Below are 17,874 nucleotides of genomic sequence, written 5' to 3' on the forward strand. Positions count from 1 at the left end.
TGTGTCTATAAAATAAAACACACCTTATTTAACAGAACACCCACAAACACTGTCCCTATCAAATGTCACACAAACAACATCTCTATCAAATCACTCACACCGTACATATCAATACACCCACAGACACCGTCTCTATCAAATCACACACACTGTATCTATCAGTACACCCAAAAACACTGTCCCAATCAGATCTCCCACAAAAACCATCTCTATCAAATCACACACACCGTATCAATCAGTATACCCACAAACACCTTCCATATCTGATCTCCCACAAACCAAGTCTCTATCAAATCACAAACATTGTATTTATCAGAACACCCACAAACACAGACTCTATCAATCACACACCCAGTATATATCAGTACACACACAAACACTGTCTCTATCAAATCACACACTCCGTATCTATCAGTACATCCACAAACACCGTCTCTATCAAATCAAACATACCGTATCTATGAGTACACTCACAAAGACCATCTCTATTAAATTAAACACACCGTATCTATCAGTACACCCACAAACACTGTGTCTATAAAATCTCCCACAAACACCGTCACTATCAAATCACAAACACCGTATCAATCAGTATACCCACAAACACCTTCCATATCTGATCTCCCACAAACCCAGTCTCTATCAAATCACAAATATTGTATTTATCAGAACACCCACAAACACAGACTCTATCAATCACACACCCAGTATATATCAGTACACACACAAACACTGTCTCTATCAAATCACACACTCCGTATCTATCAGTACATCCACAAACACCGTCTCTATCAAATCAAACATACCGTATCTATGAGTACACTCACAAAGACCATCTCTATTAAATTAAACACACCGTATCTATCAGTACACCCACAAACACTGTGTCTATAAAATAACACACACCTTATTTATCAGAACACCGACAAACACTGGCCCTATCAAATCTCACACAAACACTGTCACTATCAATTCACAAACATCGTATCAATCAGTATACCCACAAACACCTTCCATATCAGATCTCCCACAAACCCCGTCTCTATCAAATCACAAACATTGTATTTATCAGAACACCCACAAACACCGACTCTATCAATCACACACCCAATATATATCAGTACACACACAAACACTGTCTCTATCAAATCACACACACTGTATCTATCAGTAAACCCACAAACACCGTCCTTATCAGATCTCCCATAAACACGATCTCTATCAAATCACGCATACCGTATCGATCAATACACCCACAAACACATTCTCTATCAAATTAGACACACCGTATCTATCAGTAGACCCACAAACACTGTGTCTATCCAATCGCACACACCGTATTTATTAGAACACCCACAAACACCGTCCCTATCAAATCTCCCACAAACCCCGTCTCCATCAAATCACACACATCGTATTTATGAGAACACGCACAAACACAGACTCCATCAATCACAGACCCCGTACATATCAGTACTCCCACAAACACCGTCTCTATAAAATCACACACACTGTATCTAACAGTACACCCAAAAACACTGTCCCTATCAGATCACCCACAAACAATATCTCAATCAAATCACACACATTGTATTTATCAGAATACCCACAAACACCAACTCTATCAATAACACACCCAGTATATATCAGTACACCCACAAACACCGTCTCTATCAAATCAGACACACCGTATCTATCAGTACACCCACAAACACTGTGTCTATAAAATAAAACACACCTTATTTAACAGAACACCCACAAACACTGTCCCTATCAAATGTCACACAAACAACATCTCTATCAAATCACTCACACCGTACATATCAATACACCCACAGACACCGTCTCTATCAAATCACACACACTGTATCTATTTGTACACCCACAAACACCATCCCTATCTGATCTCCCACAAACACAGTCTCAATCAATTCACACACTCCGTATCTATCAGTACATCCACAAACACCATCTCTATCAAATCAAACATACCGTAATTATCAGTACACCCACAAAGACCATCTCTATCAAATTAGACACACCGTATCTATCAGTACACCCACAAACATTTTGTCTATAAAATAACACACACCTTATTTAACAGAACACCCACAAACACTGTCCCTATCAAATCTCACACAAACATCGTCCCTATCAAATCACTCACACCGTATATGTCAATACACCCACAAACACCGTCTCTATCAAATCACATACACTGTATCTATCAGTAAACCCACAAACACCGTCCTTATCAGATCTCCCACAAACACGATCTCTATCAAATCACGCATACCGTATCGATCAATACACCCACAAACACATTCTCTATCAAATTAGACACATCGTATCTATCAGTACACCCACAAATACCGTGTCTATGCAATCGCACACACCGTATTTATTAGAACACCCACAAACACCGTTCTTATCAAATCACACACATCGTATTTATGAGAACACGCACAAACACAGACTCCATCAATCACAGACCCCGTACATATCAGTACAACCACAAACACCGTCTCTATAAAATCACACACACTGTATCTAACAGTACACCCAAAAACACTGTCCCTATCAGATCTCCCACAAACAATATCTCAATCAAATAACACACATTGTATTTATCAGAACACCCACAAACACCAACTCTATCAATAACACACCCAGTATATATCAGTACACCCACAAACACCGTCTCTATCAAATCACACACACTGTATCTATCAGTAAACCCACAAACACTGTCCTTATCAGATCTCCCACAACCACCATCTCTATCAAATTAGACACACCGTATCTATCACTACACCCACATACACTGTGTCTATAAAATAACACACACCTTATTTAACAGAACACCCACAAACACTGTCCCTATCAAATCTCACACAAACATCGTCTCTATCAAATCACTCACATCGTACATATCAATACAGCCACAGACACCGTCTCTATCAAATCACACACACTGTATCTATCAGTACACCCAAAAACACTGTCCAATCAGATCTCCCACAAACACCATCTCCATCAAATCACACACACCGGATTTATCAGTACACCAACAAACACCATCACTAACAGATTTCCCACAAACACAATCTCTATCAAATCACACCCACCATACATATCAATACACTGACAAACATCGTCTCCATCGTACCTCACACAAACAGTGTCCCTATCAAATCACGTATACCGTCTCTATCAGTACACCTACAAATGCCGTCCCTATCAGATCTCACACAAACACCATCTCTATCTGATCTCCCACAAACACAGTCTCTATCAAATCACACACTCCGTATCTATCAGTACATCCACAAACACCATCTCTATCAAATCAAACATACCGTATCTATGAGTACACTCACAAAGACCATCTCTATAAAATTAAACACACCGTATCTATCAGTACACCCACAAACACTGTGTCTATAAAATAACACACACCTTATTTATCAGAACACCCACAAACACTGGCCCTATGAAATCTCACACAAACACCGTCACTATCAATTCACAAAAACCGTATCAATCAGTATACCCACAAACACCTTCCATATCAGATCTCCCACAAACCCCGTCTCTATAAAATCACACACACTGTATCTAACAGTACACCCAAAAACACTGTCCCTATCAGATCACCCACAAACAATGTCTCTATCAAATCACACACAGCGTATCTATTCGTATACCCACAAAAATCATCCTTATCAGATCACCCACAAACACAGACTCTATCAAATCACACACACCGTATCTATCAGTACACCCACAAACACTGTGTATATAAAATAACACTCATCTTATTTATCAGAACACCCACAAACACCGTCCCTATCAAATCTACCACAAACACCGTCTCTATCAAATCACACACATTGTATTTATCAGAACACCCACAAACACCAACTCTATCAATCACACACCCAGTGTATATCAGTACACACACAAACACTGTCTCTATTAAATCACACACACTGTATCTATCAGTAAACCCACAAACACCGTCCTTATCAGATCTCCCACAAACACGATTACTATCAAATCACGTATACCCTATCGATCAATGCACCCACAAACACATTCTCTATCAAATTAGACACACCGTATCTATCAGTACACCCACAAACACCGTGTCTATCCAATCGCACACACCGTATTTAATAGAACACCCACAAACACCGTCCCTATCAAATCTCCCACAAACCCCGTGCCCATCAAATCACACACATCGTATTTATGAGAACACGCACAAACACAGACTCCATCAATCACAGACCCCGTACATATCTGTACACCCACAAACACCGTCTCTATCAAATCACACACACTGTATCTAACAGTACACCCAAAAGCACTGTCCCTATCAGATCACCCACAAACAATGTCTCTATCAAATCACACACACCGTATCTATTCGTATACCCACAAAAATCATCCTTATCAGATCACCCACAAACACAGACTCTATCAAATCACACACACCGTATCTATCAGTACACCCACAAACACTGTGTATATAAAAGAACACTCATCTTATTTATCAGAACACCCACAAACACCGTCCCTATCAAATCTACCACAAACACCGTCTCTATCAAATCACACACATTGTATTTATCAGAACACCCACAAACACCAACTCTATCAATCACACACCCAGTATATATCAGTACACACACAAACACTGTCTCTATTAAATCACACACACTGTATCTATCAGTAAACCCACAAACACCGTCCTTAACAGATCTCCCACAAACACGATCTCTATCAAATCACGCATACCGTATCGATCAATACACCCACAAACACATTCTCTATCAAATTAGACACACCATATCTATCAGTACAACCACAAACACCGTGTCTATCCAATCGCACACACCGTATTTATTAGAACACCCACAAACACCGTGCCTATCAAATCTCCCACAAACCCTGTCTCCATCAAATCACACACATCGTATTTATGAGAACACGCACAAACACAGACTCCATCAATCATTGACCCCGTACATATCAGTACACCCACAAACACCATCTCTATCAAATCACAAATACCGTATCTATCAGTACATCTACAAACACCATGTCTATCAAATCACACCCACCGTATATATCAGTACACACACAAACACCGTCCCTATCGTATCTACCACAAACCCCGACTCCATCAAATCACACACATCGTATTTATGAGAACACGCACAAACACGAACTCTATCAATCACACACCCAGTATATATCAGTACACACACAAACACTGTCTCTATTAAATCACACACACTGTATCTATCAGTAAACCCACAAACACCGTCCTTATCAGATCTCCCACAAACACGATCTCTATCAAATCACACATAACGTATCGATCAATACACCCACAAACACATTCTCTATCAAATTAGACACACCGTATCTATCAGTACACCCACAAACACCGTGTCTATCCAATCGCACACACCGTATTTAATAGAACACCCACAAACACCGTCCCTATCAAATCTCCCACAAACCCCGTGCCCATCAAATCACACACATCGTATTTATGAGAACACGCACAAACACAGACTCCATCAATCACAGACCCCGTACATATCTGTACACCCACAAACACCGTCTCTATCAAATCACACACACTGTATCTAACAGTACACCCAAAAGCACTGTCCCTATCAGATCACCCACAAACAATGTCTCTATCAAATCACACACACCGTATCTATTCGTATACCCACAAAAATCATCCTTATCAGATCACCCACAAACACAGACTCTATCAAATCACACACACCGTATCTATCAGTACACCCACAAACACTGTGTATATAAAATAACACTCATCTTATTTATCAGAACACCCACAAACACCGTCCCTATCAAATCTACCACAAACACCGTATCCATCAAATCACACACATTGTATTTATCAGAACACCCACAAACACCAACTCTATCAATCACACACCCAGTATATATCAGTACACACACAAACACTGTCTCTATTAAATCACACACACTGTATCTATCAGTAAACCCACAAACACCGTCCTTAACAGATCTCCCACAAACACGATCTCTATCAAATCACGCATACCGTATCGATCAATACACCCACAAACACATTCTCTATCAAATTAGACACACCGTATCTATCAGTACAACCACAAACACCGTGTCTATCCAATCGCACACACCGTATTTATTAGAACACCCACAAACACCGTGCCTATCAAATCTCCCACAAACCCCGTCTCCATCAAATCACACACATCGTATTTATGAGAACACGCACAAAAAAAGACTCCATCAATCATTGACCCCGTACATATCAGTACACCCACAAACACCGTCTCTATCAAATCACAAATACCGTATCTATCAGTACATCTACAAACACCATGTCTATCAAATCACACCCACCGTATATATCAGTACACACACAAACACCGTCCCTATCGTATCTACCACAAACCCCGACTCCATCAAATCACACACATCGTATTTATGAGAACACGCACAAACACGAACTCTATCAATGACACACCCAGTATATATCAGTACACACACAAACACTGTCTCTATTAAATCACACACACTGTATCTATCAGTAAACCCACAAACACCGTCCTTATCAGATCTCCGAAAAACACGATCTCTATCAAATCACACATACCGTATCGATCAATACACCACAAACACATTCTCTATCAAATTAGACACACCGTATCTATCAGTACAACCACAAACACCGTGTCTATCCAATCGCACATACCGTATTTATTAGAACACCCACAAACACCGTGCCTATCAAATCTCCCAGAAACCCTGTCTCCATCAAATCACACACATCGTATTTATGAGAACACGCACAAACACAGACTCCATCAATCATTGACCCCGTACATATCAGTACACCCACAAACACCGTCTCTATCAAATCACAAATACCGTATCTATCAGTACATCTACAAACACCATGTCTATCAAATCACACTCACCGTATATATCAGTACACACACAAACGCCGTCCCTATCGTATCTACCACAAACCCCGACTCCATCAAATCATACACATCGTATTTATGAGAACACGCACAAACACAGACTCCATCAATCACAGACCCCGTACATTTCAGTACACCCACAAACACCATCTCTATCAAATCACACATACCGGATCTATTAGTACACCCACAAACACCATCTCTATCTGATCCACCACAAACACAGTCTCTATCAAATCACACACTCCGTATCTATCAGTACATCCACAAACACCATCTCTATCAAATCAAACATACTGTATCTATCAGTACACCCACAAAGACCATCTCTATCAAATTATACACACCGTATCTATCAGTACACCCACAAACACTGTGTCTAGAAAATAACACACACCTTATTTAACAGAACACCCACAAACACTGTCCCTATCAAATCTCACACAAACACCGTCTCTATCAAATCACTCACACCGTACATAAGAATACACCCACAAACACCGTCTCTATCAAATCACACACACTGTATCTATCAGTACACCCAAAAACACTGTCCCATTCAGATCTCCCACAAAAACCATCTCTATCAAATCACACACACCGTATCTATTTGTACACCCACAAACACCATCCCTATCTGATCTCCCACAAACACAGTCTCTATCAAATCACACACTCCGTACCTATTAGTACATCCTCAAACACCATCTCTATCAAATCAAACTTACCGTATCTATCAGTACCCCCACAAAGACCATCTATATCAAATTAGACACACCATATCTATCAGTACACCCACAAACACTGTGTCTATAAAATAAAACACACCTTATTTAACAGAACACCCACAAACACTGTCCCTATCAAATGTCATACAAACAACATCTCTATCAAATCACTCACACCGTACATATCAATACACCCACAGACACCGTCTCTATCAAATCACACACACTGTATCTATCAGTACACCCAAAAACACTGTCCCAATCAGATCTCCCACAAAAACCATCTCTATCAAATCACACACACCGTATCAATCAGTATACCCACAAACACCTTCCATATCTGATCTCCCACAAACCAAGTCTCTATCAAATCACAAACATTGTATTTATCAGAACACCCACAAACACAGACTCTATCAATCACACACCCAGTATATATCAGTACACACACAAACACTGTCTCTATCAAATCACACACTCCGTATCTATCAGTACATCCACAAACACCGTCTCTATCAAATCAAACATACCGTATCTATGAGTACACTCACAAAGACCATCTCTATTAAATTAAACACACCGTATCTATCAGTACACCCACAAACACTGTGTCTATAAAATCTCCCACAAACACCGTCACTATCAAATCACAAACACCGTATCAATCAGTATACCCACAAACACCTTCCATATCTGATCTCCCACAAACCCAGTCTCTATCAAATCACAAACATTGTATTTATCAGAACACCCACAAACACAGACTCTATCAATCACACACCCAGTATATATCAGTACACACACAAACACTGTCTCTATCAAATCACACACTCCGTATCTATCAGTACATCCACAAACACCGTCTCTATCAAATCAAACATACCGTATCTATGAGTACACTCACAAAGACCATCTCTATTAAATTAAACACACCGTATCTATCAGTACACCCACAAACACTGTGTCTATAAAATAACACACACCTTATTTATCAGAACACCGACAAACACTGGCCCTATCAAATCTCACACAAACACTGTCACTATCAATTCACAAACATCGTATCAATCAGTATACCCACAAACACCTTCCATATCAGATCTCCCACAAACCCCGTCTCTATCAAATCACAAACATTGTATTTATCAGAACACCCACAAACACCGACTCTATCAATCACACACCCAATATATATCAGTACACACACAAACACTGTCTCTATCAAATCACACACACTGTATCTATCAGTAAACCCACAAACACCGTCCTTATCAGATCTCCCATAAACACGATCTCTATCAAATCACGCATACCGTATCGATCAATACACCCACAAACACATTCTCTATCAAATTAGACACACCGTATCTATCAGTAGACCCACAAACACTGTGTCTATCCAATCGCACACACCGTATTTATTAGAACACCCACAAACACCGTCCCTATCAAATCTCCCACAAACCCCGTCTCCATCAAATCACACACATCGTATTTATGAGAACACGCACAAACACAGACTCCATCAATCACAGACCCCGTACATATCAGTACTCCCACAAACACCGTCTCTATAAAATCACACACACTGTATCTAACAGTACACCCAAAAACACTGTCCCTATCAGATCACCCACAAACAATATCTCAATCAAATCACACACATTGTATTTATCAGAATACCCACAAACACCAACTCTATCAATAACACACCCAGTATATATCAGTACACCCACAAACACCGTCTCTATCAAATCAGACACACCGTATCTATCAGTACACCCACAAACACTGTGTCTATAAAATAAAACACACCTTATTTAACAGAACACCCACAAACACTGTCCCTATCAAATGTCACACAAACAACATCTCTATCAAATCACTCACACCGTACATATCAATACACCCACAGACACCGTCTCTATCAAATCACACACACTGTATCTATTTGTACACCCACAAACACCATCCCTATCTGATCTCCCACAAACACAGTCTCAATCAATTCACACACTCCGTATCTATCAGTACATCCACAAACACCATCTCTATCAAATCAAACATACCGTAATTATCAGTACACCCACAAAGACCATCTCTATCAAATTAGACACACCGTATCTATCAGTACACCCACAAACATTTTGTCTATAAAATAACACACACCTTATTTAACAGAACACCCACAAACACTGTCCCTATCAAATCTCACACAAACATCGTCCCTATCAAATCACTCACACCGTATATGTCAATACACCCACAAACACCGTCTCTATCAAATCACATACACTGTATCTATCAGTAAACCCACAAACACCGTCCTTATCAGATCTCCCACAAACACGATCTCTATCAAATCACGCATACCGTATCGATCAATACACCCACAAACACATTCTCTATCAAATTAGACACATCGTATCTATCAGTACACCCACAAATACCGTGTCTATGCAATCGCACACACCGTATTTATTAGAACACCCACAAACACCGTCCCTATCAAATCACACACATCGTATTTATGAGAACACGCACAAACACAGACTCCATCAATCACAGACCCCGTACATATCAGTACAACCACAAACACCGTCTCTATAAAATCACACACACTGTATCTAACAGTACACCCAAAAACACTGTCCCTATCAGATCTCCCACAAACAATATCTCAATCAAATAACACACATTGTATTTATCAGAACACCCACAAACACCAACTCTATCAATAACACACCCAGTATATATCAGTACACCCACAAACACCGTCTCTATCAAATCACACACACTGTATCTATCAGTAAACCCACAAACACTGTCCTTATCAGATCTCCCACAACCACCATCTCTATCAAATTAGACACACCGTATCTATCACTACACCCACATACACTGTGTCTATAAAATAACACACACCTTATTTAACAGAACACCCACAAACACTGTCCCTATCAAATCTCACACAAACATCGTCTCTATCAAATCACTCACATCGTACATATCAATACAGCCACAGACACCGTCTCTATCAAATCACACACACTGTATCTATCAGTACACCCAAAAACACTGTCCAATCAGATCTCCCACAAACACCATCTCCATCAAATCACACACACCGGATTTATCAGTACACCAACAAACACCATCACTAACAGATTTCCCACAAACACAATCTCTATCAAATCACACCCACCATACATATCAATACACTGACAAACATCGTCTCCATCGTACCTCACACAAACAGTGTCCCTATCAAATCACGTATACCGTCTCTATCAGTACACCTACAAATGCCGTCCCTATCAGATCTCACACAAACACCATCTCTATCTGATCTCCCACAAACACAGTCTCTATCAAATCACACACTCCGTATCTATCAGTACATCCACAAACACCATCTCTATCAAATCAAACATACCGTATCTATGAGTACACTCACAAAGACCATCTCTATAAAATTAAACACACCGTATCTATCAGTACACCCACAAACACTGTGTCTATAAAATAACACACACCTTATTTATCAGAACACCCACAAACACTGGCCCTATGAAATCTCACACAAACACCGTCACTATCAATTCACAAAAACCGTATCAATCAGTATACCCACAAACACCTTCCATATCAGATCTCCCACAAACCCCGTCTCTATAAAATCACACACACTGTATCTAACAGTACACCCAAAAACACTGTCCCTATCAGATCACCCACAAACAATATCTCAATCAAATCACACACATTGTATTTATCAGAACACCCACAAACACCGACTCTATCAATCACACACCCAATATATATCAGTACACACACAAACACTGTCTCTATCAAATCACACACACTGTATCTATCAGTAAACCCACAAACACAGTCCTTATCAGATCTCCCACAAACACGATCTCTATCAAATCACACATACCGTATCGATCAATACACCCACAAACACATTCTCTATCAAATTAGACACACCGTAACTATCAGTACACCCACAAACACCGTGTCTATCCAATCGCACACACCGTATTTAATAGAACACCCACAAACACCGTCCCTATCAAATCTCCCACAAACCCCGTGCCCATCAAATCACACACATCGTATTTATGAGAACACGCACAAACACAGACTCCATCAATCACAGACCCCGTACATATCTGTACACCCACAAACACCGTCTCTATCAAATCACACACACTGTATCTAACAGTACACCCAAAAGCACTGTCCCTATCAGATCACCCACAAACAATGTCTCTATCAAATCACACACACCGTATCTATTCGTATACCCACAAAAATCATCCTTGTCAGATCACCCACAAACACAGACTCTATCAAATCACACACACCGTATCTATCAGTACACCCACAAACACTGTGTATATAAAATAACACTCATCTTATTTATCAGAACACCCACAAACACAGTCCCTATCAAATCTACCACAAACACCGTCTCCATCAAATCACACACATTGTATTTATCAGAACACCCACAAACACCAACTCTATCAATCACACACCCAGTATATATCAGTACACACACAAACACTGTCTCTATTAAATCACACACACTGTATCTATCAGTAAACCCACAAACACCGTCCTTAACAGATCTCCCACAAACACGATCTCTATCAAATCACGCATACCGTATCGATCAATACACCCACAAACACATTCTCTATCAAATTAGACACACCGTATCTATCAGTACAACCACAAACACCGTGTCTATCCAATCGCACACACCGTATTTATTAGAACACCCACAAACACCGTGCCTATCAAATCTCCCACAAACCCCGTCTCCATCAAATCACACACATCGTATTTATGAGAACACGCACAAACACAGACTCCATCAATCATTGACCCCGTACATATCAGTACACCCACAAACACCGTCTCTATCAAATCACAAATACCGTATCTATCAGTACATCTACAAACACCATGTCTATCAAATCACACCCACCGTATATATCAGTACACACACAAACTCCGTCCCTATCGAATCTACCACAAACCCCGACTCCATCAAATCACACACATCGTATTTATGAGAACACGCACAAACACGAACTCTATCAATGACACACCCAGTATATATCAGTACACACACAAACACTGTCTCTATTAAATCACACACACTGTATCTATCAGTAAACCCACAAACACCGTCCTTATCAGATCTCCCACAAACACGATCTCTATCAAATCACACATACCGTATCGATCAATACACCACAAACACATTCTCTATCAAATTAGACACACCGTATCTATCAGTACAACCACAAACACCGTGTCTATCCAATCGCACATACCGTATTTATTAGAACACCCACAAACACCGTGCCTATCAAATCTCCCAGAAACCCTGTCTCCATCAAATCACACACATCGTATTTATGAGAACACGCACAAACACAGACTCCATCAATCATTGACCCCGTACATATCAGTACACCCACAAACACCGTCTCTATCAAATCACAAATACCGTATCTATCAGTACATCTACAAATACCATGTCTATCAAATCACACTCACCGTATATATCAGTACACACACAAACGCCGTCCCTATCGTATCTACCACAGACCCCGACTCCATCAAATCATACACATCGTATTTATGAGAACACGCACAAACACAGACTCCATCAATCACAGACCCCGTACATATCAGTACACCCACAAACACCATCTCTATCAAATCACACACACTGTATCTAACAGTACACCCAAAAACACTGTCCCTATCAGATCACCCACAAACAACATCTCTATCAAATCACACATACCGGATCTATTAGTACACCCACAAACACCATCTCTATCTGATCCACCACAAACACAGTCTCTATCAAATCACACACTCCGTATCTATCAGTACATCCACAAACACCATCTCTATCAAATCAAACATACTGTATCTATCAGTACACCCACAAAGACCATCTCTATCAAATTATACACACCGTATCTATCAGTACACCCACAAACACTGTGTCTATAAAATAACACACACCTTATTTAACAGAACACCCACAAACACTGTCCCTATCAAATCTCACACAAACACCGTCTCTATCAAATCACACACACTGTATCTATCAGTACACCCAAAAACACTGTCCCATTCAGATCTCCCACAAAAACCATCTCTATCAAATCACACACACCGTATCTATTTGTACACCCACAAACACCATCCCTATCTGATCTCCCACAAACACAGTCTCTATCAAATCACACACTCCGTACCTATTAGTACATCCTCAAACACCATCTCTATCAAATCAAACTTACCGTATCTATAAGTACACCCACAAAGACCATCTATATCAAATTAGACACACCATATCTATCAGTACACCCACAAACACTGTGTCTATAAAATAAAACACACCTTATTTAACAGAACACCCACAAACACTGTCCCTATCAAATGTCACACAAACAACATCTCTATCAAATCACTCACACCGTACATATCAATACACCCACAGACACCGTCTCTATCAAATCACACACACTGTATCTATCAGTACACCCAAAAACACTGTCCCAATCAGATCTCCCACAAAAACCATCTCTATCAAATCACACACACCGTATCAATCAGTATACCCACAAACACCTTCCATATCTGATCTCCCACAAACCAAGTCTCTATCAAATCACAAACATTGTATTTATCAGAACACCCACAAACACAGACTCTATCAATCACACACACAGTATATATCAGTACACACACAAACACTGTCTCTATCAAATCACACACTCCGTATCTATCAGTACATCCACAAACACCGTCTCTATCAAATCAAACATACCGTATCTATGAGTACACTCACAAAGACCATCTCTATTAAATTAAACACACCGTATCTATCAGTACACCCACAAACACTGTGTCTATAAAATCTCCCACAAACACCGTCACTATCAAATCACAAACACCGTATCAATCAGTATACCCACAAACACCTTCCATATCTGATCTCCCACAAACCCAGTCTCTATCAAATCACAAATATTGTATTTATCAGAACACCCACAAACACAGACTCTATCAATCACACACCCAGTATATATCAGTACACACACAAACACTGTCTCTATCAAATCACACACTCCGTATCTATCAGTACATCCACAAACACCGTCTCTATCAAATCAAACATACCGTATCTATGAGTACACTCACAAAGACCATCTCTATTAAATTAAACACACCGTATCTATCAGTACACCCACAAACACTGTGTCTATAAAATAACACACACCTTATTTATCAGAACACAGACAAACACTGGCCCTATCAAATCTCACACAAACACTGTCACTATCAATTCACAAACATCGTATCAATCAGTATACCCACAAACACCTTCCATATCAGATCTCCCACAAACCCCGTCTCTATCAAATCACAAACATTGTATTTATCAGAACACCCACAAACACCGACTCTATCAATCACACACCCAATATATATCAGTACACACACAAACACTGTCTCTATCAAATCACACACACTGTATCTATCAGTAAACCCACAAACACCGTCCTTATCAGATCTCCCATAAACACGATCTCTATCAAATCACGCATACCGTATCGATCAATACACCCACAAACACATTCTCTATCAAATTAGACACACCGTATCTATCAGTAGACCCACAAACACCGTGTCTATCCAATCGCACACACCGTATTTATTAGAACACCCACAAACACCGTCCCTATCAAATCTCCCACAAACCCCGTCTCCATCAAATCACACACATCGTATTTATGAGAACACGCACAAACACAGACTCCATCAATCACAGACCCCGTACATATCAGTACTCCCACAAACACCGTCTCTATAAAATCACACACACTGTATCTAACAGTACACCCAAAAACACTGTCGCTATCAGATCACCCACAAACAATATCTCAATCAAATCACACACATTGTATTTATCAGAATACCCACAAACACCAACTCTATCAATAACACACCCAGTATATATCAGTACACCCACAAACACCGTCTCTATCAAATCAGACACACCGTATCTATCAGTACACCCACAAACACTGTGTCTATAAAATAAAAGACACCTTATTTAACAGAACACCCACAAACACTGTCCCTATCAAATGTCACACAAACAACATCTCTATCAAATCACTCACACCGTACATATCAATACACCCACAGACACCGTCTCTATCAAATCACACACACTGTATCTATTTGTACACCCACAAACACCATCCCTATCTGATCTCCCACAAACACAGTCTCAATCAATTCACACACTCCGTATCTATCAGTACATCCACAAACACCATCTCTATCAAATCAAACATACCGTAATTATCAGTACACCCACAAAGACCATCTCTATCAAATTAGACACACCGTATCTATCAGTACACCCACAAACATTTTGTCTATAAAATAACACACACCTTATTCAACAGAACACCCACAAACACTGTCCCTATCAAATCTCACACAAACATCGTCCCTATCAAATCACTCACACCGTATATGTCAATACACCCACAAACACCGTCTCTATCAAATCACATACACTGTATCTATCAGTAAACCCACAAACACCGTCCTTATCAGATCTCCCACAAACACGATCTCTATCAAATCACGCATACCGTATCGATCAATACACCCACAAACACATTCTCTATCAAATTAGACACATCGTATCTATCAGTACACCCACAAATACCGTGTCTATGCAATCGCACACACCGTATTTATTAGAACACCCACAAACACCGTCCCTATCAAATCACACACATCGTATTTATGAGAACACGCACAAACACAGACTCCATCAATCACAGACCCCGTACATATCAGTACACCCACAAACACCGTCTCTATAAAATCACACACACTGTATCTAACAGTACACCCAAAAACACTGTCCCTATCAGATCTCCCACAAACAATATCTCAATCAAATAACACACATTGTATTTATCAGAACACCCACAAACACCAACTCTATCAATAACACACCCAGTATATATCAGTACACCCACAAACACCGTCTCTATCAAATCACACACACTGTATCTATCAGTAAACCCACAAACACTGTCCTTATCAGATCTCCCACAACCACCATCTCTATCAAATTAGACACACCGTATCTATCACTACACCCACATACACTGTGTCTATAAAATAACACACACCTTATTTAACAGAACACCCACAAACACTGTCACTATCAAATCTCACACAAACATCGTCTCTATCAAATCACTCACACCGTACATATCAATACAGCCACAGACACCGTCTCTATCAAATCACACACACTGTATCTATCAGTACACCCAAAAACACTGTCCAATCAGATCTCCCACAAACACCATCTCCATCAAATCACACACACCGGATTTATCAGTACACCAAAAAAACACCATCACTAACAGATTTCCCACAAACGCAATCTCTATCAAATCACACCCACCATACATATCAATACACTGACAAACATCGTCTCCATCGTACCTCACACAAACAGTGTCCCTATCAAATCACGTATACCGTCTCTATCAGTACACCTACAAACGCCGTCCCTATCAGATCTCACACAAACACCATCTCTATCTGATCTCCCACAAACACAGTCTCTATCAAATCACACACTCCGTATCTATCAGTACATCCACAAACACCATCTCTATCAAATCAAACATACCGTATCTATGAGTACACTCACAAAGACCATCTCTATAAAATTAAACACACCGTATCTATCAGTACACCCACAAACACTGTGTCTATAAAATAACACACACCTTATTTATCAGAACACCCACAAACACTGGCCCTATGAAATCTCACACAAACACCGTCACTATCAATTCACAAACACCGTATCAATCAGTATACCCACAAACACCTTCCATATCAGATCTCCCACAAACCCCGTCTCTATAAAATCACACACACTGTATCTAACAGTACACCCAAAAACACTGTCCCTATCAGATCACCCACAAACAATATCTCAATCAAATCACACACATTGTATTTATCAG

This window comes from Narcine bancroftii, chromosome 7, assembly GCF_036971445.1.
Source record: "Narcine bancroftii isolate sNarBan1 chromosome 7, sNarBan1.hap1, whole genome shotgun sequence".
In the NCBI taxonomy this organism is placed as follows: Eukaryota; Metazoa; Chordata; class Chondrichthyes; order Torpediniformes; family Narcinidae; genus Narcine; species Narcine bancroftii.